This window comes from Serinus canaria, chromosome 5 (genome assembly GCF_022539315.1).
Source record: "Serinus canaria isolate serCan28SL12 chromosome 5, serCan2020, whole genome shotgun sequence".
In the NCBI taxonomy this organism is placed as follows: domain Eukaryota; kingdom Metazoa; phylum Chordata; class Aves; order Passeriformes; family Fringillidae; genus Serinus; species Serinus canaria.
In genome coordinates, this window is record NC_066319.1 from 51,946,425 (window position 1) to 51,974,085 (window position 27,661).

Here is a 27,661-nt window from a genome sequence, read left to right on the forward strand (position 1 = left end):
TAAAAATCTGTCACTGACTTTAATAGTAGTGTTCCCATGGAGATAAACACAACTAAGTCTCTCTAAAAGGAATAGAACTAATCTGCTTTGAATGAAATATTTTTGCATTTTAAGTAATGTTACTTTAATACATACTTCATTCTTCTCTGACAAAGTGCTCTTTGATTTTTCAGAAAATGTGTAATCAAAATAAAGAGCAAGTTCTATTGTACTCTCTTCCCTGGTTCCCTCTCCACAATGGACAATCCATAGATAATAATTTTGTGGTAATGAGAAGTTGAAATCAGAAAATATTCCAATCTCTTTCCAAGATACAGGCAGAACCTAAATAGCAGGCAGGAGAAATGCAGTTGTACACTGCCCTAAAAGCAGCAGGAGACACTGTGCAGAAAAATGCTTTTACTTCTTCAGTAATGATGACCTGGCAAGCCATTCCCAGCTGATGGTTCTTTATTATAAATTTCTGAGCACTGTTCAGAAAAACAAAGGTGGGACCAAAATTCACAGTATCCAGGGACAGTGAAAAAATAACAGTACCAGCATCAGCATCAAATATCCTGAAAGACTGCTCCTGATAATTCTCACTTTCTGTTCGATAAAACCTCATCCAAAACCAAAGTGATTTTTCTGACAATGTGCAAAGAAGACATTTTGCTCCTCTTCATTTGCTCTGAATAAAGATTTCAGCCAAGCTTCAGGCTGATCTTGACTGCACCATTGCACATCCAGAGGCACTCAGTGTGGATCTGCAGAGTTACCCCTCCACAGCACGGGGCTGTGCTAAAGGCCCCCATCTCATCTCACATGTTTGCAATTACAAAGATTTGTAACAACACTGACAGCACTTCAAGAGAGACCTGGACTTCACAGCACTGCAGGCAAGGGTGAGTGCTACCCCTGCCTGGCTCCCCTACTCCCAGACACCACCAGCACACCACCCACCAGAAATATTGGATTTACCCACTTCCTACATCTCTGCTGAGAGCTGGCTCTCTGACATTCCCCATGTTGATCCCCTTCTTTTTGAGTAGAGTGATGAGTTACTCATCCTCCAATGGCACACACCTCAAGTTTTCAGAAGTCTATGAAGGAATCAAGGAGAAGACAAGACAAAAAGCCAGGGAGGATCCTGAAGAGCTGGACATGCATCTGCTAATTTGGAGATGGGGGCTGTATGGTGACTGGCAATGCCCCTAGTAGGCCATTCACCTGACTTCAGAATGAGTAGCAGCAAGGCTGGCTCTCCAGTGAAGGAGAGGACAACTGCTGGTCCCACACAGGTTGCCAGCCTGCTCTGTAATTGCCAGCCCTCAACCACTCCTGGCATTATAAAGTCATCTGCAGCCCCAACTCTTTAGTCTTGTTCTCTTTTTAGCTTTCTCCATATAGTGTTGAGAGGTTCCCCACATTTTAGAGCAACCTGAAGTTCTGAAAATTCAATTTGTGATGAGCTGCTTCAGTTTGGATTTCAGCTTCCCAGACAAGACCAAACACCATGTTGCAGGTGTGGGTGCAATTCCCACTAACATGGGGGTAGAGGCTGTGTCTGCTAGAGTGTGTGACAGTGTCAAAAATCCATTTTATGGCATCACAAATGTCTTACCAAAGCCCTGTTTTCTGAGGTAAAAGACCAGGCAGTGATTACCACATGGTGCTAGGAGTCCATAGTTGCATGTGAGGAGGTCTTCTGACCAGCATACACCATAGGAGGAACAGCAAGAAAGGATTCCCTAAGGAGCCTGGGGTTCAAGAGCTGTTTCCCTGACATGAGATATGAGAGCAGATGTATGGTGTAGGAGGCAGCTGCTGTGGTTATCACTTGTTCTGTGTCTTAGCTTTGATGGAGAAATGGGGACTTTTCTAAAATTGAAGTGGCCATTGTCACAGGCTGAGAGGCTCAGGCTAGGCAATGCAGAAGAGCATGAAGTTGTGATCTCTCTTTCTGAGAGGATCTTCTTGAATATTTTGTGCTATTCTGGTCCCCATAATTTAAGAAGGGTATGAGGACCTTGAATGCATGCAGAGGAGGGCAACAAAGCTGGTGAAAGGGCTGGAAGGAATGTGCTGTGAGGAGTGGCTAAGAACTTTGGACCTGTCTAGTTTGCAGAAAAGGAGGCTGTGGGGTGATCTCATTGCTTTCCACAGCTTCCTGAGAAGGGGAAGTGGAGAAGGAGATGCTGGTCTCTTCTCTTTGAGATCCAGTGACATAACACGTGGTTCAAAGCTACATCAGGGAGGTTTAGACTGGACATTAGGAAGCATTTCTTTACTGAGAGGGTGGTCAAACACTAGAAAGGGCTTGGATCACTATAGGTCTCTTCCTAACAGACTGAAACTATTCTATTCTATTCTATTCTATTCTATTCTATTCTATTCTATTCTATTCTATTCTATTCTATTCTATTCTATTCTATTCATGTTATGCTATGCTATTTCATTCTAAATGGATAGTGCTTTTGTTCTTGATATTAAGCAGGTGGTGGGGGGTGGTAGATCCTCAGCTACAGTAAATTGCCATGACTTCATTGGAGTCAATAGCAAATTGCACAGACTCACTCTGTCAATAACTAAACTCCCCAGGGCTGATAGAATCGGTCATAACTTCATGGAAATCCACTGACATCCATCTGATCCTGAGGTTTTGTTATTGATTATGTTAGGAGTAGGACAAGGCCTAAATTTAATTTTGTGATGGTCCAGGAACAGGATACATTATTTCAAGCATTCATCGTTACTGAAGTTAATTGGGGCCTGTCCCGGACAAGGCTGTCTCTTTCAATCATTAAAATGCTGCTTGCCAATCTATGATTTGCCCTGCAGATGTGAAAATCTGCACTGACATATGTAAAGCAGAAGGGCTTTGACTGTTTCAGGTTTCATTTAGGTGTGTTGTCTATGGTTGCCTCAGGTAACGCTGAGGTACTACTTAATCATGATAACATGATTAAGATGCAAATCCACATGCCTAATTTAAATACATTTGTTCTCTGAACCATCCACCTGGGTGTAGTTTCTACCAGTAAATGCAAAGTACTCACAGCGGGCTTCAGCTCAAGCAGAATCTCAGGGACAGCTTCCAAATGTAATCACTCATTGTCATAGTAGAAAGTTGAAGTCACCTTTTTTAAAAGTCCAGGTGTTACACATGCTCTTCACTGTTTCTGTTACTGAATCACAGAGTGGTTGGGGTTGGAAGGGACCTCTGGAGGTCATCTGATCCCACTCCCTCTCAAGCAGGGCTACCTAGAGCCCCAGGGCAGTATCTATAAGGGTGAGAGAATATTTCCAGGGGTGGAGACTCCTGAATCTCCCTGAGCAACCTGTGCCAGTTCTCAGTCACCCTCAGGGAGAAAAAGTTTTTCTGAAGGTTCACATGGAAAGTCTCAGGTTTCCCACTGCCCACTGCCTCCTGTCCTGTCAGTGGACACCACTGAAAACAGTCTGGCTCCATTCTCTTTGCACTCTTACTTCAGGTTTTTATTTTATTACACATTGGTAAGGTCCCCTTGAGCATTCTCTTTTCCAGGTTGAACAGGCTCTCAGCCTTTCCCCATCAGAGAGATGGTCCAGTCTCTTAATCATTGTAGTGTTCCCTCCCTGGACTCTCCACTGTGTCCATGTCTGCCTTGTACTGGGAGCCCAGAGCTAGACATAGTGCTCAGCTGGGCCTCACCAGGGCTGAGCAGAGAGGATCACCTCCCTCTCCCTGCTGGCAACATTCCTCCCAACACAACCCAGGATACCTTCGGCCTGCTGTGCCACAGGGAAGCGCTGCTGATTTATGTACTTGCCTTTTTTTCTGGGGCAAATGGGCTTTGTGCAGAAGGGAGGTGATATCAGCCAGGGCTCACAGTTAGGGAACCTGCAGAGACACTGCTCAGCAGGGCTGACAGGTCTCTCCTCTGAATGTGACAAAGAGTGCACTAAGCTAACTGATGGATTTACCCTTCGAGGTCCTCATTAGTTGTGTCCACCCATGCCCCAAAACCATCTGGTGTGTTACTACTGTGAAAGCCTCCTCCTGGAGCAGCCACCACTGAGCAAGGTGGTGTGCAGCTCCTGTTGTGGGGTCCTGCTGGACTCCTACCAAAGCATGAGGATACCACTGGCTGGAGGTGCACACAGGAATTTGGGGCAGCAACCCAAGATCTGAGCCACTCTGAGCCCTGGCTGGACAGCTATTCCAGGATTTGGTCCCTGATGGCATTTAGGCAGGCTCTCGTATCCAATGTGCCTGGCTGGTGAGACACAGCCTGGTCAGAGTGACCATCTCCCTCCTGGCTGTGAGTAGCTGTTCTGTCTGTGTGGGACAGGCCTTGACACTGGTGGACTTGGCAGTGTTAGGTTTACAGCTGGACTTGATGAAATGAAAGATCTTTTCCAGCCTAAATCCTTACATGATTTTAATGCAGTTGGCATGCAGCCACCAGGCTGCAGCTCAGGTTAGACCCAGATGCACTGCAAGTTTACAGCTTGTCCTGTTCTGCCTGCATCTCCTTCTGCCTGCTGCCTTTCCCCTTGAGAAAACTCCTGAGGCTCCAGTGAAGGTCTGCTTCATTTTCACTACCCTGAGGCAGGGCTGTGGGCCTCATTCAGCACAAAGTATGAGCTCTAATGGTGTTTTAATGGCCCTTTCTAGCTAGTGTATGACCCTGCAGAAGAACTTTAGTATTCCCATAGGCACACAGCTAATCCTTCAGTAGCTTTTGTTTGCAGGCTCCTTTGCTTATCACCAATGAGAGTGGTCAGGTGAAGAAGCCTGGTTCCTTAGACTGTAGGCTGGGCATATGCTGAACATTTATCCTGTAAAAACCCTGATTTGTATGAAACTCAGACACATATTGGGGAATCACCTAACAACAATATGTTCAAGTGGATCTTGGAATGTGAAATGTTTTGATCCTATGCAGTTAGGCCATCCCCCAAAATACAAAATTGCAACCAGAGGAATATCACAGCCATGCAAAAGTTGAGAGAGCTGGAACACTCTCATTTAAAAATGAGCAAAGCCACTGTTTTGTAGGAGAAGCAAGCCAGCTGGATATGCAGAGTGAGCATGTATTATGATGAGCCTGGGTTATTAGCAGTCACCAGTTTCGAAGCCCTCAGTGAATAAATTTGCTGTTTCAGGATAAAAATGGGAGCATGGTATCTGCTTTGTCAGTAGTCACTGCAGAAGTGAATGATGAAAAAAACAGGAACAGTCCACGAAGAACTGCCCAGATACATGCTGGTTTTGTCAAATTTGTCATAAGAAATGGGCAAGAGAACTAAGTGCTAAAATAGAGGAAGAAACCAATCACATGTTCAAAGAGTCCTGGGGCTGTGAATAACTACAAGGGATGAGATCTTCTAAGAGTGCCACACCTAGAGATATGATGCAGAACTCCAGAGATCAGGTCACTGTTTATCTTGTCATTGCATTTGTCAGTAGTGACCCAGGATGGAGAGTGTTCACAAGCTGCAGAACAAAGGAACCTTTTCCCAGTGGATCTGTGCCCTGTGCACTAACCATCACTCTTCTACTCATTCTGTGTGTTTCCATAGCAGCACCCTCAGAACTGCTCTGTGTCCAGCACTCAGGCCTCTACCTGCCTTTCCCACCCATGCTTCACATGCCTCTTTCCTCCAGCCCTGTAGTATGCCAAAGTGTTTACCACTTCCTTCTCATTCATGTCAGTATTTGCAGCCCCCTTTCTGTTTCCTACCTGCCTTCTGTGGGTTCTCAACAGAGTGCCACAAGGATCCTGGCTGTGTTGTTTGCCAGACCCAGTAAGTAAGGCCTGGAGGCAGTCTTGCCTTTCTCTCTGGGAGGGTCAAAGTGCAGCCTTCTCACCCTCCTCTGTTAAATCACCCATTGACAGAGAACTTGCAGGATGACAATATCTTTGCCATTTCTATGCTTTTGCCAAATTTGGTAGAAATCAGGTTCCATAGGTACTAGTGCAGGGAGAGCACCAGACACAGAACCAGGAGACGGTTGCTAAGGAAATCAGAAACCTGGAACACCAGGCTCCTGAGGAGTTCTGACAGTGACTTGTAAGAATGCTGATAGCATAAATACCTGCATGATGAAGAAGTAGATGCAGAACGGCCATAGAAATACCCCAGAAGCTTTGAGAAACACAAATCCAGAAAGGGACATCACAGAAATACTAAGAACTTGAAGGTTTGATAGAGTGCTGTATGAGAGTTGTGAAAGATCCTGGTATCTACAAGATACACCCACCATGGGGAGGATGACACAAATGCATCTGAGGATTAATGTGCTGTGTGACTGATTGTTTGCATTCAAAATCCAGCTCAACCTCTTGCAGAGCCATATGATACTGCTGAAAGTGGGTACAAAAAGCTGACAGGATGAGGCAAAAGATATTTCTTTTGTGGCTTTCTGGACATGATGGGGCAGAGTAGGAGTCCTAACAGCATGTGAGCATTTTATAAAAGTGGCAGTGAAAGGAAGATAGGAAGTGGGAGTGAGTCTGATAAAGAAGAAAAATGGAAGCCTTTAGTTCTAAAGAATTCAACTTGCAGGAAGGCAGAGGAACACTTTAATGAGGTTCTTAACAGAGAAGTGGGCAAAGGTGAAGAGTAAGGGGCCATTTTCCAGATAGCTGAGCTGTTTGCAGCAAGATTTTGGAAAAAAAAAAGAAAAGAAAAAGAAAAGATGCAAAAGACACTTACTTGGAAGGCTCAGGCTCAACAAGGGAGCAGGGCTCAGTGTTCCTGCAGAATTACTAAAAAATGGGTGGTAGAGATAACATGAAAGCATTTACAAGCTATTTTTACTGGCTTGGGGGATTGAAACAATAATAGAAGGGTTGACTATGACCTGAATTGCATGCCCAGTTTGGAGAAGGGAGGAAAACAAGAGTGTGGGAACATCAGAAGCTGCTCTTTAAGGCTTGTAAAAATGTAACTGTGATGCTCAAAAGAGTCAGACCCCTCATGCCAGGGAACTAGCCAGGCCTTCCCAAACACAGGACTCAAGACAGTCCAAGTCAGTGTTGCTGCTGACATCCCTGAAGGCTTCAGTCAGTACCCTGATCCAAATGAGCAGCTCTCTGGATTCAGGCTGGACAGACACAGGGACATACAAGGCAGGTACTCTCTTCCTGACTACTGAGGCTATGCTATTAATATATCTTCTTGTGACTCTTTCTGGATGGCCTGTGAGTTTCTTCTCTGTCTCTCAACACTTGTCACTGAGCCTCAAACACTACCCAGACAAAACCACACTACCCAGAACAGCTGAATTCCTGAGCAGCCTCCCCTGAATGAAGCATATGTTTACTTCATCCTAAAGATTCCTTAAATGGAAAAGCAGAATTGAAACCTACCATGGCTCATGCAATGTAACACAAGTCCTAAACCAACATTTGTGGAACTACTGCATTTGGGTTGTGCTGTAGTCTCAGCAAAATGCACCTACCACAGGCCATATGGCAGAGATTCTGCATTCTGTACCCCCAGCAACAGCATTATTTCTCCCAGTCTTATTGCAGTGACACACAATGCTGATGAGCTCAAAACTTTTCTGAATAGGACTCAGAAATACTTGGCAGTGTATTGCATGACAGTGCTGTTTGCAACTTGGCACCTCTCCCTGATGTATTGTTTCACATTGGTCATCAACTTTAAAACCCATCGCTCCTTTATTGGCTTCAGGTCAGAGACTGATGCCCTGATTCACTTTGAGAAGCACCCAACTCTGCAAATATACCTACTGACATTCAAGGATCTCCCATTCAGTTTGCAGAGCAGGTGGTTATGAAACTATCATTTGCCTTTCCATGAAATAGAGCCATGTTAAAAAAATTCCAGTCTGTAATTTTCACAGTCACCTTTCAGAGCAGAGCTGTATTGCACACATACCAACTCCCTTCCTGCTTATTAAATCCGACTGTTGTCTTAACCTGCAAATTTTGTAACTAATATTTCAATATCCCAACCTAGCCATTTAAAAATACAAGACATTACAGATAATTAAAGTCTTAAAATCAAATGCTTGCTGGTGCTCACGTCCTAGCCTCCCATCATAAGCTGCTTTTAAGCCAGTTGTCTGTCTAACTCAGTGCTTTACTGCATTATCATACCACAGCCAGAAGTCAATTAATCTTTAACTTTTCTCTTTATGAAGTGCTTTTAAAAATCTTGGCACAAAATGTCTTCTCTGTTTTCTCTTACTATCATCCCACTAACAGCTCTGAAATATTGCAGTGAATTAGTTATGCAAGACTTCTTATCCTTTCACATCATCTGTCTCATCATTGCAAATAAGGCACTGAAGCACTGATTTACCAAGACCTGTCTCAAACAGATTACTGCATCCTTCAGAAATAACAGTATTTTCTTCCTAATACATGTTTAAATTGGGTTCCCCCCCTCAGCTCTATTTGACTGCATTTTTTTTTTGACTGCAATTTATGGAATATTGTCTCACTGACAGGATTGGTTCAAGGATTTTTGAACTCTGCAAATTCTACACTGACTTGCCTTTATTTGCCTCTGATGACTTTCACCTTTTTTACTGGGCTGGTTGGCAAGTTCAACCAGCAATCCCAACACAAGGAAAAATCAACAGATTCTGCAGGTTCTGTAATAATTTCCCTCAGCAGAGCTGCTGAAAGGCTGAGGAACACCAGCCTTCATCCTGGCAGCATATCATTGCTCAAGTACACTTTGTAGGTACTTCAACTGCGGGGACATATGGTGCAAAATATGCCAGCAAATCATTTCCAAATCTCAAGGTCTTTAAGGCCCTGAGATACCTCGTTCAGCAGCCTGGGCTGCAGCAAGCACATCACCACATTCTGTGGCATTTTCCTTTTCCCTGACTTATATCCACTTCAACGGAAGGAAAACAGTAGCAGCAGATTGATTGGAACACAGTTCCCACCTTTCAACACAGAAGGTTTTATTTTAAATTTACATTTACCCTTTGTCTTGTACCTTGCTTGTACTTGTCATGTCAATAGTTACCAGGTAGGAAAAGGAAAGGAATGTAACCCCAGATAACCTAGCTAACAAATGTTATGGGCTAATTTTTAGTGAAGGAGTTTTTCCACTTTGAAATGACTCAGCAGGAGCTGCCATAAAATCTTTGCATACTTTAATAATTTTTTTTTAATAATAGTGGAATAAATAACAAGTTATTAATGCTCGGGATAAAAATATAAACCCAATCTCAGAGATTTTCTTCAGCTTGCTAGTAAACCTGGCAGTTTGCTGTTCCAACAAAAGCAATATATCTAGGAAAGCAGCAAGTACAATTAATTCACGCTTGACCTGATGTGAGAATCCAAGGACGCAGAGTGATCTGAGTCACTTGAAGGCTCAAGCAACTTATTTCTTGCTTTTAGAACACTGCAAAGTGGATGGAGTACCCTGAAATGGCTTTTACAGGCAGGACATAGCCAGGCCTGCCCAGCAGCTGCCCACTCATGAACTTAACCTTTGCTTTAAGGGAGTGCTCCCACTTAGTTCCCTCAAAGCTGGCCAGGCTTCTTCATACCTGGTAAATTGTCAGCCCCCTTATCTCCAGGCCTGTGGCACAGCAAGCCGCAGCAGAGTGCTGGCAGCCAGCAGTTTTGGTGTGTGTGGCTGCCACACTGTGCTGGCACACGGGGGTGGGCTGCAGCCCACTGCTCACTGCCAAGCCCAGACTGGCCCAGCCACCAGAGCCTCTCCTGGCTCCCCATGGGCTCTGTTGGCTGGAAGAGCCTTATGGTCCTGTTTTGGAGAAGTCTTTGAGGAGATGCCAGCCCAGCCTCTGTTCCTCACTGCTGGCTGTCACTTTGCCACACTGCAGCAGCAAGTTTGGTGCTGCAGGAATCCCCTGAGCCCTGGAGAGCTTGGGGCCATGCCCTTTGTGGTGCAGACCAGTGCATCCTCCCTCCCAGGGCCATGCTTTCTATACAGGTATCTTCTACTTCAGCCTGAGGAGAGCTGCAGAGGAAACCAAAGCTTAAAGCAAGCTGGGTTGAGGTCCCTGTAACACAGTGACCACTGCAGCCAGCAAGGGCAATGCTCACAGCTCTGCTCCTCCTTAGGAGACACTACTGAGAGCTGGCATGGCCACATGAGCTCATGACCCCACTCCAGTGGAGATGCTTGAGGGCCAGGGTGTAACCCAGCAGGCACTGTAGGCTGTTTTTTCAAGTCTGAGGTAAGATGTGCAGATGTGGAGAAGAGAGATGGGATGATCCAAGTCACCTCATGCCCAGCTCACCTTGCAAGGATTCATGCCTGTGCACATGAAGGGATGATGGTTGGTGGCTGTAGAAATGGGGGAGGCAGGGAGCTGTGCCTGGTGGGGCCTGAGCTTAGGAGCAGCCTCAGTCTCCTGAGACTCTCTCTGTTTGACTAGGGCTCAGTCAGAGCAGAAATCCAATCTGGGTGGCCAGTGTGCCCCCTACTTCTCTTTGGGCATGGAGGAGTCCTGCAATAAGTGCATGTGTATTTGTGTCTGACACAAGCCAGATTCCTGGAAATATTTCAAACATGAATCCAAATAGTCAAAATCTGGAAGTAGACATAAAAACACTGATGAAGTCAGTGAAGAAGAAAATATACAGAAAGAAGAAAATAGAAGAAAATATACAGAAATACATAGAAAATACCTAGTCAAGAGAGATACAGAGGGGAGTAGTTTTCAATTAAATACAACTTAAATTGTGATGATTAGTTCAATCACAAAAGGTAGCAATTTGTTCTTACACTGCAACAGCCACAGTGTTAGAGCATAGGAGGGATGCTGGGAGTGAGGACTTACGTGTAGCTGAGTCACGGTGGTGAGAAAAGCTGAGAAAAACAGAAAGGTGAGCTAGACCCTCAGGCTATGTTTGGACAGTGCCAGACCTCCAGCAGCAAGAATTCCTCCTGCTGCTTGCTCCTGTGTGAGCTGGGTGCATGGTGCTCTGTCTGCACTCCTGCTGGTGCTGTTCTTTGTAGCTCCTCCACCCATTTTAGGGATAGGAGTGGAGGGGACAGGAACAGCTGTCATGTCTCAGGGCCATGTGGGAAGCAAAGAGGGGCAGGGATGACCTTTAAAAGCACAATTGCTGGGGACACGTGTCCTGCATTCTCAGGGCTGGTGGGGCAGTTCTGTAGAGCGGTGAGGCACAAGGTGTTGGAAAATATCTGGGTTTTCTCCCCCTGGAAGACAGAGAACAATTTGAGATTAAACTGCAAGAGTTGTTTCGTAACAATTGGAGTGACAATTAGTGAGAATGGCAGGCAGCTGCTGTACTGTGACCGTGGGTTATTAAGCTAATCATAATTGTCTCCCTGTTACCTTGTGCTCCTCCCTGTCTGTATGGGGCATCCATCTGTTGTCGCTCATTCTGTAATTAAACCGGAAGCTCTTTGGGGCAGGGACCATCTTTTCATTATGTCTTGCACGAGGGGGTCCCAATCAGAGCCTCTAGCTGCTACTCCAGCACAAATAAAGTGGCAGTAAATAAGGGAAAATACTCTACTTCGATTTGAATGGCAGTTACAGCTTAGAAAGAATTACTGTTAATGAGGTGTGGTTTGTGAGAGAGAAATGTGCTTCATCAGAGGCGAGGCATGTGCTTTGCTGCTGGGAAGGCTGGAGGGTCACAGTGAGACCCACCCCTCTGTGACAGCAGTGTGCAAGCTCCAGCACCCGGCAGGAAGGCAAAAGCTTTGTTTCCAGCCTTTGGTGGAGGAGGCATCAGGGAATCTGCTACAGGTTGTGTATCCCTGAGTCAGGGAGGATCTGATCAGCTGGGAACCCAGGAGCCGTGACCCTCCATGGCCCTCTCTCACAGCCTTAATCCCTGGAGTTGTGCCCCATGTGTGTGGGCAGTGGCTGGGTCCTCTGCTCTGCTGGGGACACCAGAGTCAGGACAGGACATCAGGAGCCTTAGTGTCAGGTCAAAATAGAGGAAAAAAGCCCATCCAAACAAGGCACCAAGTGCAACCCCTTGGTCTATGCAGATCACAACTCTCATCTCTTTCTGCAGGATCCTTTCTAGGCCCCTAGTATTCACTGCTGCATTGCAATCTGCTGCAGAGGCTGAAAACAAAGGCCCATGATGCCAGTTCATCCTTCGCTGGGCATCTAGCTTCAGATGTACTCTTATTTTATTTGGAGCTCCGGAAGGCTGGGAGTGCTCATTTTCATGGAACACCCTGCGAGGCCATCTCTAGCCCATCACCACCTGGAGGTGCGGCAGGACGCGGTCCCAGGACCCATCTCTCCCCAGCACCACCTGGAGGTGCGGCAGGACGCGGTCCCAGGACCCATCTCTCCCCAGCACTACCTGGAGGTGCGGCAGGACGCGGTCCCAGGACCCACCTCTCCCCAGCACTACCTGGAGGTGCGGCAGGACGCGCTCCCAGGACCCATCTCTCCCCAGCACTACCTGGAGGTGCGGCAGGACGCGCTCCCACGCGTGGCGGCCGCAGCAGCCCACGCCTCGCACGCCCCTGTCCCGGCGTTGCCGGCAGACCCTGTGGCATCCCCATGGAAAACAGCAGCTGCCTTTGTGGTCGCTCCCGCTCCCTGCAAAACAGCTGAAAAAAACCCTCTGCTGCCATAAGAGAATATTGCCAACCCACCCCTAGAGCGCGGTGCATGTTATGAATATTAATAGTCAAGGCTCGGTGGAAAAAATAACCCGAGTGCCCTCTAGTGACACGGGCCCGGAGCCGTGCCGGGCTGCTGGGGCACCGGGCTTCCTGAGGGAGGTGCTGGGAGCCCAAGGGGTGATCTGGGGGAGAGACCCTTGCAAGGGTGTGGATTTATGAAAATAACTCATGGCCTTGTCATTGTAGCCTGCTGGAAACCCTGTTTGTCTGTGGCAGCAGTGCAGCTTGGGGTATGAGTGTACAAGTATGATGACCACGTGCACAGCCCACTGGTAAAGGTACAGGCACAGTCCCTGACCTGCCTTTTCCCAGTCCTGTTACCCAGGTTCTTTGGTCCTTTAGCTTTTTCCTGCCTTGAATTCATAAACTCCCCTGTGACACAATATTTTCCATGGAAACCAGTGATAAAGTTACAGACAAATGTTCGTCGCAGTTCTCTCATCAGCTGCCCTTTCAAAGAAACGAGGTAAGCAAAGGGATGGTGTCATCTCTCATCCCTCTCCCCTTGCCCCAACAGCAGCGGCGCTATGAGCCAAACCCCACTGCCCTGAGCCAGGCTTCTCTCCTCTCCCTCCCTTCTTTCAGCCCTCACGCAGCCAGGGTGAAGAAATCTCTGTTCCTCCAGCTCTCCCGGCCTGGGGACTGTACCTGTCCCAGCCAACTCCCTGGTTTTTGCCATGGCTTTGCTGTGTCTGTCCATTCACATTTGTGCAACTGCAATAGGCTCAGGTGGGAGCCTACTTGTTCCTTGGCTTTCTGGTGAAAATCTGTTTACTGAATAAGTGAAGTGAGGAAACACACAGCTGAGGAAAATGCTGGTGTCTTCAGCAGGCAGGCAGCTGGACTGGCACTGCCATTGCTAGCAAGAGGGAGTCGGTTCAAATGGGCAGCCTGACTGCCAATACATCTTCCTGATCCAATGTGGCTGCTTGGAATAGAAAGAAGCTCTCATGCAATAATGCAAATTATCATTGTAAATCAAATAACAATAATAAATAGCTAGGGTGATAACGCTGATTGTAATGATTGTGTTTATTGTGGCAAAGCAAGACCAGAACAAAATGCCACTGATCTGATCCCATAAGCTGTCCTTGCCCCACACAGACTCCAATCCCAGCACACAGCCCTGCACAGTGACAGGAGGTGGGGAATGTTCACATCAGCCACACACGGGGCCTTAAGAAAGTTTGCAGGTTGTGACCTGTTCAGTCAGAGATACTGGACTGTCTAATGCCTCCAAGTATTCTGATGATTTTGTTTTAAAAGCAATGCAAGCTTGAAATAAGTGAGAGCTGAGTGGATTATTACTTGGCTTTAGACTGCTGAAGGATGAGGCTTTTAATATGCATGGCCAGTTTGCAGAGCTTTTCTCTTCCATTGCTCTTTTGCAAAGCATTTAAAGATATTGACTTAGAACTATAAAGCAAACTCTCAAACATTAATTCCAGACAAAAAGCCGTTTTTTTCCCTGGGAACTCTGATTGGGAAGATGTAGCTAGTAGCTGCACTTGATTTATAAAGGAGCAGTTCTGACCCTTGAATATTGCAGATGCCTTGTGAATATGATTTTTCAAGCCCTGACTAGCTGTGAGAAGCCAGGGTATGACTGCTGTGCCTGCTGGACTGGATGTTATCCTGGAGGAGGACCCCAGGGTGGGTCTCTTGGGGGTCAGGAGTGGGGGTCTATCTCTTCCCAGCTGTGGGGACTGCATAGCAGTGCTTTAGCTGATGCTGGCTGCAGCCTGTGTTGCACTGCAGAGGAACAGGCAATCACTCCTGCATGTCTCAGTCCATAAACCAGCTCATAAATCACCCCAGCAGCAGCAGCCCAGGGAGGGGACAGGAGCTTGTGGTAGTATTTCACCATCATTTCCAGCCAGAACCCTCTTTCCAAAGTGCCATTCTCCCCTCCCTTAAATCCAAATTTAGTGCTGAAGATTCTGCTTGCTGCAGCAGAAGACCATAACCATGCCCTCTAACCGTGATGGGGATGTTAACCACAGCCCTGTGCTGTAACTGCAGCAGCAGGAATTGTGTTGGCAGGGCTTCTGGCTGCTCCCTGCCTGTCAGACACTATGTCCTTCCAGGATCTTTCTCCCTCTGTAAGAGTTAACAAACAAGATTAATTAATTGAGCAATAAGATGCCACATTGCTGCCTGTGACTGGACTTCTCCAATCTGACTAACAGCAAAAGCTCCTCTAAGTCAGCAGCCCTGAGTCCCTGGGGAGTGTCAGAGCTTCCAGCACTCAGGTTTGCTGCAGACCAAGTCACCATGCCACTCCTGGTTTTGTGCAAGCTGACAAGTGAGCACAAGCCTGGCTGTGGGGATGAGCAGGGCACCGAGCTTGCAGCCACCAGCTCCCCTAAGTAGCCCTGCATTTATAGATATAATGGTTCAGCTTTGCAGCTTGCCAGATGTAAGCCAAAACTGTTTACTTTCCCTATCTTCCCTTTGCAAATAATTAAGAAAAAGTCAGTTTCAAAAGGAAGGAAAGGTAACTTTCATGTTGCATCATAAGATTGGCATAACACCAAAGTCATGCCACTTTCCCTCTCAGTTCAGAAACCTTCCTCCAATCAGACCCCAGGCTCTGTCTTAAAGTCATTCACCCTGCTTTGTCCCCCCTGGCCATTCTGCTTCCCCTGGGTAGGCAATATTGATTTGTGGTCTCCTGCTGCTTGTGGTTACAACTTTTGTTTTCCCCCCTCAGCAGCTACGAGGAATCCCTTCCCAAATCAGAATGCAGAGGTCTCTCTTAAGTCATGTTCAAAATTTTCTAAAGAGGATGAATGGGGAGGAGTTTAACCATGGGCAGCAAAGGGGATGGTTTTGCTGCTGCCTTCTGCTTTGTTGCATTTGAAGTCCTCTGTCCCAAAGTACCTGGTGTGGAAGGAGTTTTGCACACCACCCTTGGAGGGTGTTTGCACAGCACTTCACCCCCATGACCCACCAAGGAGCCCCCAAGGTGCAGTGAAGGTGGCATGCACACTCAGTAGGTTCAGAGGTACGACCAAGGGGGGGTCTCAGTGCACAGCCATAGACAAAGTCCTGCAGCTGTGAGGCAAGGAAGGCATGAGCTTGCGTCTCCCTGAAGTACAGCTGGTTTCCTCTCCAGGGTACAGGACTTTGTTCAGCCATTTTATGTAATATAAAGTTGAAAAATGAAGAGAAAAAAACCTAAAAGTAAGCTGTCTTTGAACCAGGATCAGTGCTAGAGTGGTGAATAAAAGTGAGCACTTTACCCTGCCTGGGGCTCCAGGCTCCTGGTGGGGAATGAGTAAACTTACTGCCCAAATTAGAAATTAATGAATTTAATTTACTTGCCTTCACCTTTGATGAGTAGAGTCAAAATCCCTGCCCTTCCCATGCTGATGGAACCAGCACAAAGATGGGTGGGCTTCCTCAGGACCCTTATGGTCCTGTGATGTCCCCTTCTTCACCTCCTGTCTGCCCCTTCATCTGCTGATCAAAAACCGAATTCATAGAGACTGATCCTAGGGTAAGAACTATGTCTTCACTCATTTCTATTATACATCAAGAGAATATCTGCTCATCTGGAATAAAAATAGATCCAACAGCAAGGGAATCAAAAGGCAGAGCTCAGCCTAGGCAGCGGCCTTTCTCCAGCTGTGAAACCAACACCCAGTCCCTCATTGCTGCTCCTGGGCATTAAATAATTCCTACTGAAGACAAAGAGATGGGGAGTGGCAGACAGAGAACAAATGCTGCTTCATTTAGCAGCACATCCCAAATTTTAACTGCACTGACCAGCATTTAACCTTCTGATAAAAGAATGTGTCAGGAAGGGGCTTGCAAGCTGCCAGGATGGAGGTGGCAGTCACAGTAGGTGCTGTCTCTGGAAAATGCTGGCAAACAAATGTCACACACCTTCTGTTATGTCTGAGCCACACAGGGCTCTGAGAGGGGATGGTGAGCATTGGGAACAAGGGCAAGGAAATGGGTTTGGCAGCTGCTGGCCTTGCAAGGGGCTGTGCCTCAGTGCATTTGTTCCAGCAAGGGTCAAATCCAGAGTTTGCAGACTGCAGTGGGAATCTGGTAGCTGGACTCCATGGGAGCCAAACTGCTGCTTTAAGGTGGTAGCCTGAGCCCCCTAACATGGCCAGCTCTGTGCTGGACCCCATGCCATCAGCACTGAGAACATGCCTCACACAGGTGAGGCACTCTATCACACAGGTGGCACTGACAGCAGGAGCAGGGTCTTCTTTCCCACCTCATGATGGCATCTCATGAGAGATGGGAGGCATCCCAGCCCTGCTTCAAGTGGAAAGGGTTTGCACATGGCAGTGGCTGGGCAGTGGCTGGTGCTGTGCTGCCTGAAGTCAGCTCTCCTTGGTGGTGCCAGTGGTGCTTAAGAATCTGCTGGAGAAAAAGGCCTAGCACCAAGGGACTATGAAAGAAAGCTGAGTCTTTCTGTTCACCTCTCTTACCTCCTGCACCTCTTTGATTGTTCTTTAGGGTGGTTGGAAAGGTATGCTTTTGCTGCCCTCTGTCCAGCACCTTGTATTGTCTCCTTTTTAACAGTCAGGTTGGTGAAACAATTGAACAGGTTGCCCAGAGAGGTGGTAGATGCCCCATTCCTGGAAACATTCCAGGTCAGGTTAGACAGGGCTCTGAGCAGCCTGATCTACTTGAAGATGTCCCTGCTCATTGCAGGGGCTAGGACTAGATAGACTAGATAGACTAGATGGACTTTAACAGTCCCAACCCAAAATATTGAATGGTACCAGGACAACTCATGTGCAGTTGATGTTACTGAGACCTGGATGACCAGACCAAAGGGACTCTAAACTTTATTTTCTCTCTCAGCTGTGAACTACCTTACTATCTAATACCGAAGTTCCATCATAATGGAAAAACCCTCCAGTCTGAATGATACCATTTCAAAATAGCTTTGCTTTGTTTTCCAAAGCCTTCAGACATTTCTAACACATGCAATCCTTGCAAAATTTTCTGAGAAAGTGACAAGTAAACAGTGATTCTCACAGAAAAAGAATATGTGCTTTCCACTTCACTTACACTCTTTGTACCATGAGGCAGAGGAGCTCTTGGATCAATTGTCAGGGCAAGCTCCTCCTTGCTAAATGCTCCAGTAAGCCCAAAGGAACCCAACCAGTGAAAAGGGAAAGGCAGACACATTGCCAAGTGGTATAATTCTCCATAAATTTTCAATACCTAATGACATGTCTCTGAATAAAGCACATCAAGCATATTGGATGGCCCAGTGGCTGTTCTACACCAAAACGTTTTCTAGCTCCTTTGTCACATACTGTCACTAAATCTCATGGAGTATCTCACAGGAAAATGAGGTGGAATTGAAATAAATTGGCCTGGAGGCAGCTGCAGACTTGTGGGTGTTTAAAAGACTAGAAAGCATCCCTTCAATTCCACAATATTCATTTGGCAAAGAACTGTTTCAGAAGTGCTAAATGCTGTAATATTATTCATGTTATCAGGCCTTAGATTCAAATTTTATCAGGCCTTAGATTTCAATTTTTCAAAACCAGAACTTCTTTGAATCTGACACATTACCACCGAGAGATTATTAAGAAATTGTCCTGCACTGGGCAACTTATGTTTGAAATACAGAGAACAGATGAAAGGGGGAAAGAAAGGCATGGGAATGTTAAGTTACCTGCCTGAGATCATTCAGCAAAGCATCAGACCCTAATTCACAGCCCTGGAGCTGCAGGGATATCCTGATCCTCACCCATGCTTTGGGTGGCATGGCTTGTCACTCTCTGTGTCTCAGAATGAGCTATGGAGTAAGGGATACAGCTGGGACTGAAACACGAGGGGAAAAAAAAAAAAGAGAGGAGGCAATTTTCAGGTGGTGTGCCTTCACAGGGATGAAAAGAAGAGGTCAGCTGGCAGAAGCAGACAGCAGTGCTGACAGTGCCCTGGCAGAGAACAGTTTGAAAGGCATCTAGAGAGAAGCAAGAGAGGGGAAAGGGCTGCCAAGCAGGCATAGGGTCATGGCTGGTGAAAAGAGGTGAAAGCTGGGGTGAAGAAGGGCCAGAGGAGCTTGCAGACAGGCTGGGAAGAAGGAGGAAGGTGACAGCTCTCTGAAAGTGCTGCAAGCTGAAGACATAGATGAAGATTTAAACCAGGTTGCAGGGTAGATGGAGGATGCCACAGGGGCAAGCAGGCTCAATCCCATGGGTAGCACCAGCAAAAGGAATTGCAGCCACATATCCAGCAATACAGTTACTGTAGAATTCAGCTTGAGGGAGTTCAGCAAAAGGCAGAGAAGGGATGACTATGAACGATCTTTTTGCTTGGGAGAAAGCACATCTGTCCCTAAAACTAGTGCTAAGTCATGAAGGCAGGAGCATTAAACCCCTCTTGCTGGGTGTTGGAATCCTCTGGCTGCCCTGGAGGACTCAAGCCCCTGCCCAGGGGGCTCAGAGACCTTGGCACAGAGCCCAAGACCCCTGCGCCTTTGATTTAGCCCTTGGAAAAAACAATTACTAACCTTATATGAAGAATTACAAGCCATGAAAGTTTAAGTAGAATGATAGTGAATGTATCATGGAGTGAAAAATAGATTTTTGAAATTTTTAGAATGCGGGTTCAGGGGGCAAGATGGAGGGATGCGGGCATGTCCAGCCTTTCTCCTTCTTAGCCTCCATCTTCTGCTGTGATGCTGGCACTTTTAGATTGGTTTGGAGTAGAAGCTCACTGTCTAACATAGGTGATAGGTATTGGAAAGCAATTGCAAATATTGTACACGTAGTTTTTAGTATAAAAAGATAACACCACCCGGAGGCGGGCAGAGTGCCTCTGACTGTCTTGCTGAGCGGACCTCTGCTGGACAGAAGAAAAAAAATTTTCTTATCTTATAGATAAGAAACAATGAACAACCGTGAGACCGAGAAATGAAGAGCTCTGGCTCTTTCTTCGACCGCTGGGCTGGGAAAAGAGACTTTCTAACTTATCTGGGGGTCACTCTGACTAACTAGAGACCCCGAGAGCTGGGAACATGAACACAGCTGTGAAGTCAGCAAAAACCCAAACTGCTCCCTTTTGCCTGGCAGCCGTGGGCCCCAGCCCAGACTCCGCTTGTGTACCCACGCACCCGAGGCTGCACACGGCCGGGAGGGCAGCGGGGCCCGGGCGCTCCGAGGCAGGCGCTGCGAGGCGGCCGGAGCTGCGCTGCTCGGGAAGGCCCACGAGAGGGAGCCAGGAGAAAAGCAAAGGCGGCTCCTCCACCGCCGAGCCCAGAGTGTGCCCGGGGAGGGTTCGCGGAGGCTCCGCGGGGGATCCGGGGCGGTTGCGCCGCACCGCGCCAGCCGCGGCCTGCGCCGCCCTCGAAGGGTTAACAGCACCTTTACCCACGTGAATACCTCAGGGAGAGATTTTGTAGGTAAGCTTTGCCGTCAAAGCTAAACCTGACATACGGGACACAGGTGAATGTCTCTGGTGCTCGCCCCTCTTCCTCCTGCTGCTGTGCTCCAGGAGTTCAGAGAAACGGGCTTTTGCCATGGCAGAGTGGCGCCATCTCAGGCCCGTGGCCATGGCCCCGCTCCCGGTGCAGGGCCCAAAGGGTTGGGGATGGTCCCGTCAGCCTTCCTAAAGCCGGCATCTTCCCTGACACCGTGAAGGGAGGATGAGGAGGACAGGGTGAGAAAACTCAGCAGTGATGGTGTGGATGAAAGCTGCTTTCTCAGCACCCGCTGAAGTCTTCACCTCATAACTTCAATGGGAAATAAATGGGGCTTGGAATTGCCCAGGGATGATCCTTTGAGCTCTAAGCTCCCAAGGAAGGTGAGCACATGCTTGTGATAAGCCTTTGTTTAAGCCTTTGCTGAGTCTGGTTACAGAGCTGAGCACCTTTTAGGGGGAGATCTGAACCCAGAGCAGGTACCTCCACTTATTTGGGGATCTGTTCTTGCATTGCTGAAGTCTGTGGGAAGAGAGGGTGCTAGCCCAGGGAGCAGGGAGGACAGCAGTGCCTGTGAACCTCCCTGTGAGGGCTCTCAAACGCCTCCTGTGCCGCAGATGGGGAGCAGCAGCTCAGCTGGCCAGAGAGAGGGAGACTCTTGAGTCTGCACTGAAACCGACACACAGAAAGTGTCATTTTAATAAGTGGCTACAAAGGTAAAATGCAGCCACTGTTGAAAGGCAAATTAGTAGCAGGCTCTGTCTAGCAAGTGTTGAGGGAAAGTGTACAGGCATGTGGTGTTATTACTCTCCCAAAGCTTCCTACCACACTGAGAGAGGCACAGCCAGGGCTGAATAAATAATACATCATAATTTTCAAGTCCCGGAGAGGTGACTCGGAGGCAGTTCAAAAGTTCAATGAATTATCAGTTCCCCTTGGGTTCATTATTTCTTTTGCAAAGGATGCTATCAATCTCTATAACTCACAAGCTCCCAAAAATAATAATAAGTAAAAGATCATTATGTTGAAATATGTGTTGTAAAGCAGCATAGCAATTTGGAAGATTAATTCAGTCCAGAAGGGGCAATAGCTGCTGGCTAGAGATGGGCTGGACACCAATTGCTTCTCCCACTTATTACTTCCATGGACAGAGATTGGGAAAACACCTGCAGTGCATGAATAATTCTCCTTGAGTTAATATACTTTCAGTGCTGATTAACTCTATTTATACCTCATCTATAGTGATGCAAGCAATGTGATTCATTCCTTTATTTCTGTAACTCTCTGATAAATGGCATTTATGTGCCACCTCTGACCTCCTCGTGCGCATGTTGCCCATTAATCCTTCTCAGCTCAGGCTGCTGCTGCCATCCCAGGCCATTCAGTAGCCATCAAACAGCTGCTCCTCGTTTTGTTTCCTTCATTTAAAAGCACTGACTCTACTACAAAAATGTGGGTCAAGGGGGAAAAGAGATGGAAAATTTCACTATGATGATGGAGGGAGGCAGTGTGTTTTGTGTGCATGGTATTCAGTTCTGTAGACTCTTTGTCCTATAGGGAAACTTCAAGGTACTTCTGAAGAAGTAATGATCAGGTGTGATGTGTTTGGAGTATTTAGCCCTGAGTGACTGACAACTGCAAGGTAAGGCACCCTGGCCATGCTTCAATAACCAAGTCACAACCAGCTTGAAATCAGATGTTGCCACTGGTGTCACTGAGAACTAGTCTGTGTCATGGGATTACTGGAATTAGTGCTGGAATTGTCTGCCCTGGGAGGTGGTGGCATCACCATCCTGGATGTGTTTAAAAAAAGACTAGATGTGGCACTCGGTGCCATGGTTTAGTTGAGGTGTTAGGGCTGGGTTGGACTTGATGATCTTGAAGGTCTCTTCCAACATAGTAATTCTGTGAATCTGTGTGTGATTTTTCTTTTCCACTTTTATTTTTTGGGTTTATTTTAATTTTTATTTGCCTAGCTTCTGCTCTGAGTCAGGGCTACAGGGTTCATGACCTAGGGCTTACTCTTGAAACACATTATGGCCAAACACTCCTGAGGCTGGCAGGATGAAGTCTGCAAAGAGACCTTGAGTGTATGAAACCTTCTTGCTTCTCCCCATCACTACCCAAACCCAGCAGTAAAACTTGTCTTGAGCTGGGATGTAAAGTAAAAATATCTGACTGCTTGCAAGAAGTAGAGAGGTTCTTTTGCTCTGTTGGAAGCGGAGATGCATTGTTCAGCGGCAGGTGAAATCCCTCACATTCACAATGGCAGCGCTGACCCCAGTCTGAGAGAAAACTGGGGAAGTTTGACTTCTGTTTCATCATCTAACCATCCTTGCCAGGAATATTTTTTCCTTTACATATAATATCTTATTTTCCATGCCATCCTACATCCACCACTTGGGACTTGCAGCATTTTCCGTAATCCAGGCAGAAGGAAACTTGGCTGATCTGTTAAGGCTTGCCTGTGTTCTCCCTACAGCACAACCATGCTTTCTGGGTGTGGGACAGGCTGGATTCCCTGGAGGAGCTGAAATACCTCTTCTAATACCTGATTCCCACCACTGAGCTGTGAATCGTTTTCCTCTGACTTTCTGGGGGCAGGTTTCTCATTTGCATTTTCCTTTGATCATTGTTTTAAAATCTTGAGGGATTCAGCTGCCTGCTCTGTTTATCTTGCTACCCTTTTTTCTCATTCAAGGTCTCCAAACACCTTCTCTAAGAATGAGATAAAAGCTTGCACTGAGACCCTGGCTGTTTTGTCTAATTCCCCAGTCTGCCTGGACCTCCTCACTGGCCTAGACAGGCTTAAATGTCATTGTACTTTTGTGTAGATGCTTCAGGATAGCTCATTGTCCTCCTTCTCCCTGCATTTCAAACCACACTTTTATTTCCAGTGTGTCCAAGGTCTTTTTTCTCAGTAGAGATCTGTGCTCAGCAGGCCTCTCTGCTCTCATGGCACTTCAGAGCCAGCCCTGCCCAAGCCTTTGGTGAAGAATTTGTTGCAAGTGGCTTCCTGCCACTGATGATTGTGATTCAGGTGCTGTCTCTGCTGGTGCTTTTTGTCATCATCTGGTACTAACTGAATTATAACTGGACAGTGTGGGGGAGTTTGGGGACATGGGATCAGAGATGGCTAGGGTGGGTTATATCTACCAGTTAAAACAGTTTGTGGTGGCCAAGACTGGGACCTGCCACTTACTCCCATCCCAAGCAGCTCTGTGCCTCCTGCTAGTGTGAAACAGCCCTGAGTCAAATGAGGACACATTGCATCTGGAGATGTTCTCTGCCTCCAGAAGATCAGCAGGATTTCAAAGGCTTAAGAAAGAGGAAGGCCCTTAAAATGAGCTTTCATAGCTCCACTGTTGTGTTTTGGCTTGGCAGAGTGATGTTTCAGGCAGAGGTGAGGTCAGATAACTGCTGGCAGAACATTGGGTGGCCAGGTCAGACTTCATCAAACAACATTGAGATCTGGGAAAAATACTGTAATTTGAAAAAATTCATATAATTTGCTGTTTCCAGGCTCGCTGTTGAAGGAAAGTCATCAGTACTGAGGGATGGTTAGATGTGAGAGGCGGCACAACGGTCTGCAGATGGATGGACATTGGAATCAGGCTGTGTGGGGATTAATTGCTGCAAGCCCAGAAAATAACCGTAAAGGGATAACACAGCTGCTGCTGGAAAAAGCAAACCTCTTGGCTTCTTGCACCACCTCATGCACAGCATTCCCCTCCCCTCCATCTCTCCCTGCTCCCTGTGTGCTGCCATAAGGAACGTCCTGGAGCCGTGCTTAATGGAAAAGTGATTTGTCTCATAACTGCAGCTTTACACAGTGTGCTACTGTGGGCGTTACAAATTGCTAAGCAGATTTAAAGTGTTCTTTGAGTTGCAAACTGCAGTATTTCTCCATGTAGTGATTATTATTCATCTTTTCCAAGACACCGTGGGCCTGATCCTGCAATCTGCACTCCTATTAAAGTCAGTGCTGTAGGAGTACTGCCGGCATACAGACGGCAAGAGTAAGACCTAATTAATTTAGCCACAGGGAAGAGTAGGGCAGCAAACAACCTTTTTTCCTTTCTTGTTTTCCTTTTTTTTTTTTCTTTTCTTTTTTTTTTTTTTTTTCTCTCCTGTGCTTGTATGTGAGTTTTCTTGCTCTGTGGCTACTTCCAGAGAAGTGTACCTGAGTGCAAGCTGCTGGCCAGTGCAACCCAGGTGTGCTCACCAGCTTCCCAACTCTCTGGGAACACGTTCCCTTCCACTCCACCTCCTTCTTTCTGTCTTTCTCTTGGGTCAGATGACCAGTAAGTCTTTCTCAATGGAAATGTCATCCAAACTGAGCTGGGTGCATGGTGGGAAGGGGCACAAACAGATAATTAAAATGCTATGTCTGGAAAAGCTGCAGGTCTAAAAATGTGGGGTGTGTGTATGCCTTGAGCCCTGACCCACACCACCAACCCTGCAGAGGCTGGTCCCCACCAAGGGCAACCCTGCATGGGATGGAAGCTGCAGACAGAATTTATGGTGTGTTCCTCATCCAACATCAGGGTCTGTTTGTGGGCAATGTGGAAAGAACCTCTGACACTCATTGATCCTCTTCTTCTGGGGAAGACAACTCAGTGCTGTCCTGGAGGAGAAGGCAACTCTCCTTCAGTGACTGGTGGTGGTGAGCTCCAGCTGCACTGAAAGGAGCATAACACCCAGGATGGCTGTCCCACTGGCCCTTGTGTCTCTGTGACCTCCATCCCAGGAGGAGACTTTGCATTAGGCTCAGTTAAAGAGCATTGGGACAACAGCAAGCCTCATGGTGTAAGGTGTTCATGGAAACGTGTGTTGCTAAGCAAATAGGATATTGTGCTTTGTATCAACTGCAGTGTTTGTAGCTTGGGAGATTGCATGCCTCCAGGACAGTTGTGACAGCTGAGCCTTGGAGCTGCAAATACATGGTCTTGAAGCCAAGGATGAGCTGGAGTCATCCCAACAGGAGGAGGGTGTTTGTGTGACTGTGACACTGGATGAGGGTGTCCTCAGCAAGGGCTCCTCAAGTCCTGCTGGGCTTTGGATGAGAGCTTTCACCATGCAGGGAAACCTCTGCTTCCTTGCCCCATATCCCAACAGCACAAGGTGATGCCTGGGTGGGAGAAAACATCACCCCCTTGCTTTTTTATGAAAGTTTTCTGGGATTTTTTCCTGGTCTCACAGAAAGCCATGACAAATCTCCTCTCCCCTCCTAGGCAGGCAGTGCCAGCCAGGAACACCTTAAGGAGTGAAAAACACTCTGTTAAAAACATAGGAAAAAGCAAGTGGAGAAAGATCATGATTAGTTGCTTTTCTGCCATGTGCATGTATAATAATGAACCTTGGGAGCAAGGCCATGCTAGTCCTAATTATAGTTCATTAAATATTTATATAGCCTAATCTGCTCACCTTGTTCATTGGTCCAGTCCAGCATATCTGTAGGGCTGCCCTTTCCAACTCAGCCCCATTCATATATTTCACTGGCCCCTGGATAGCTATTACTTTGCTTTATCTGACAGGGGGAAAACAGATCACACCAGAATGTTAAACCCCAGGTAAAAAGGGTCCAGTGTTAAATAAAAGCAAGAGGTACAAATGTGTTGTTTTGCCTGCATAACAGTTTCATTACAATCTCCTCTGTCAACATCATTTATGCAGCTTTCTAACAAATGCAAAATCTGCAGATGTCAGGAAAATTCAGCATTGGACATACCCTGAAGAATCAACTGAGACAACCATGCTTATTTTCCTGTGTGACCTCCATCAAATTGTAAGTGATACCTTCAGCAGCGACAGAGTAGTATATTAAACCTCTCTTTCACCTCTCAATGCTTCATTACAGCAGGTCTATTTAGATGTAATAGGAATGGCTGGGAGATAGATTAGATGCTCATGGCTATGATGTGGAATTAGTTGTGTAACCAACCCCTTCTTTAGCCCTTTTCTTAAAATCCTTTTCCTAATACCTTTCATTCAGTAAATCTTGGGATCTTGGGCTCATTTCCAATGAACTACTTGTCAACTAGAGGAGGGAAAATCCAAACTAATATTAGTTAATATCCTCCAACCGTGGATCACACCCACTCCCCACTCTGTACACTGAACATCTATGGGATAAATCCATGTAGTAAATGTCCCACAGCTAGGAAGCAGGCAAATTATGGACTGTCTATAACAGCATCGCTGAAATGACCACCAATACATACAGAAGAGCTGTGCTCCTCTCAGGATTTTGCTCATCTTGGCAATTTGAAGAACCTCTAATGTAGCATACTTCATCCTGGGCACCCTTATGAGCCTGTTATGCAAGCAAAACAACACCTCTACCTCCTGTTGCTTCCACAAAACCTTTATTAAGGAAATGTTACACCAGAGGGACTAAGTTAGTTTGCGCAAGAAGTGCCTGATGTTCTCATGCTGTTCACTTCCATACCAAATTTGCTGGCTGGTCTAGGTCTGAAATGAATATGAAATCAAAACAGGGACCTTTCTCTGCTTCTGAAGCCAAGTAGCAGAGATCAGCCATTTCCAGCCCATGGTATGTCTGATTCTGGGTCTCATCTCACCCCTGTGTTGTCCCTATGGCCTTAATACAGTATTCTTAGAATTATCTTTTTATTTAACTTTTTCCTCCACTTCTAAGTGTCTGAAATAGTTTTTCAGTTGAGCAGGGTGATATTTTATTTCTGTGAAAACAGGGCTGTGGAAAAATATGGCACTGTATGGGGAGGATAGTGCTGAAACTGGTGCAGTCTGTTCCCCCCGCCTCATATTTGGGAACAGTCCTTGTGCATACTGCCCTCCTTGCCATGCCAGGGCACTGACTGGCACCAGGACAGGGAGGAAAACAATGACTAAAGAGCATAAATGATGGCCAGCACCTGGGGCCTTTTGCTCATACCAAAGGACCCATAAGAAACCTCCATGAACAGGTGCTGGTTGACTTCCCAGTGAAGCCATTTGGTGTCTAGGACTCCTGAAGGCTCATTTCAACTCATTCCAGTTGGCTGGAAACTTTCCAGCAAAGTTCCAGGCCAGCAGCTGCTTTCGTCAGGACTTGAAGGTCTCATATAGAATGAGTTAGGTTCAGCCAAGGCTCTGGGGTGCTTTCCTCTGGATCCCTAAAATCCCTGGGCTGGGGGTGCTGCAAACTGGGGAATCAGAAAGATGTATTTGGAAAGTCTTTTCCTGGCTAAGAAGCCTTGAGGTTAAGGGTCTGGCCCCAATTTCCTAAAACTCAGAGGGAGGGAGAAGGAAGAAAATGTTCCTTTTGGGTGAACCAGAATTCTTGATCTTCAGCCATCTCTGGTACTAACACTGCCATCTATGCTATGTTTCCAATCATATTAGCCAAGTGATTGCTCCTTATCAGACTGACCTCCTTGGTACCATGTGGGCACAGCACAGCTTCAGTGACACCTTGCCTGGGTGCCAGTTCTCTGCTGCTGTCACTTCCTAGTGCTTGAGAGCAGCATGTTGGTTTAGCAGCACTCACAGCCACCCTCAGCACCCTGCAGGGGCCTGAGGAGGCTGCCTCTCCAGAGCTGCACATTCAGTCTCCATCTGGAGAGAAGCACAATAAGAGGCCTGGAGCCAGTGCAGTGCTGCAGGAAGGCAAGA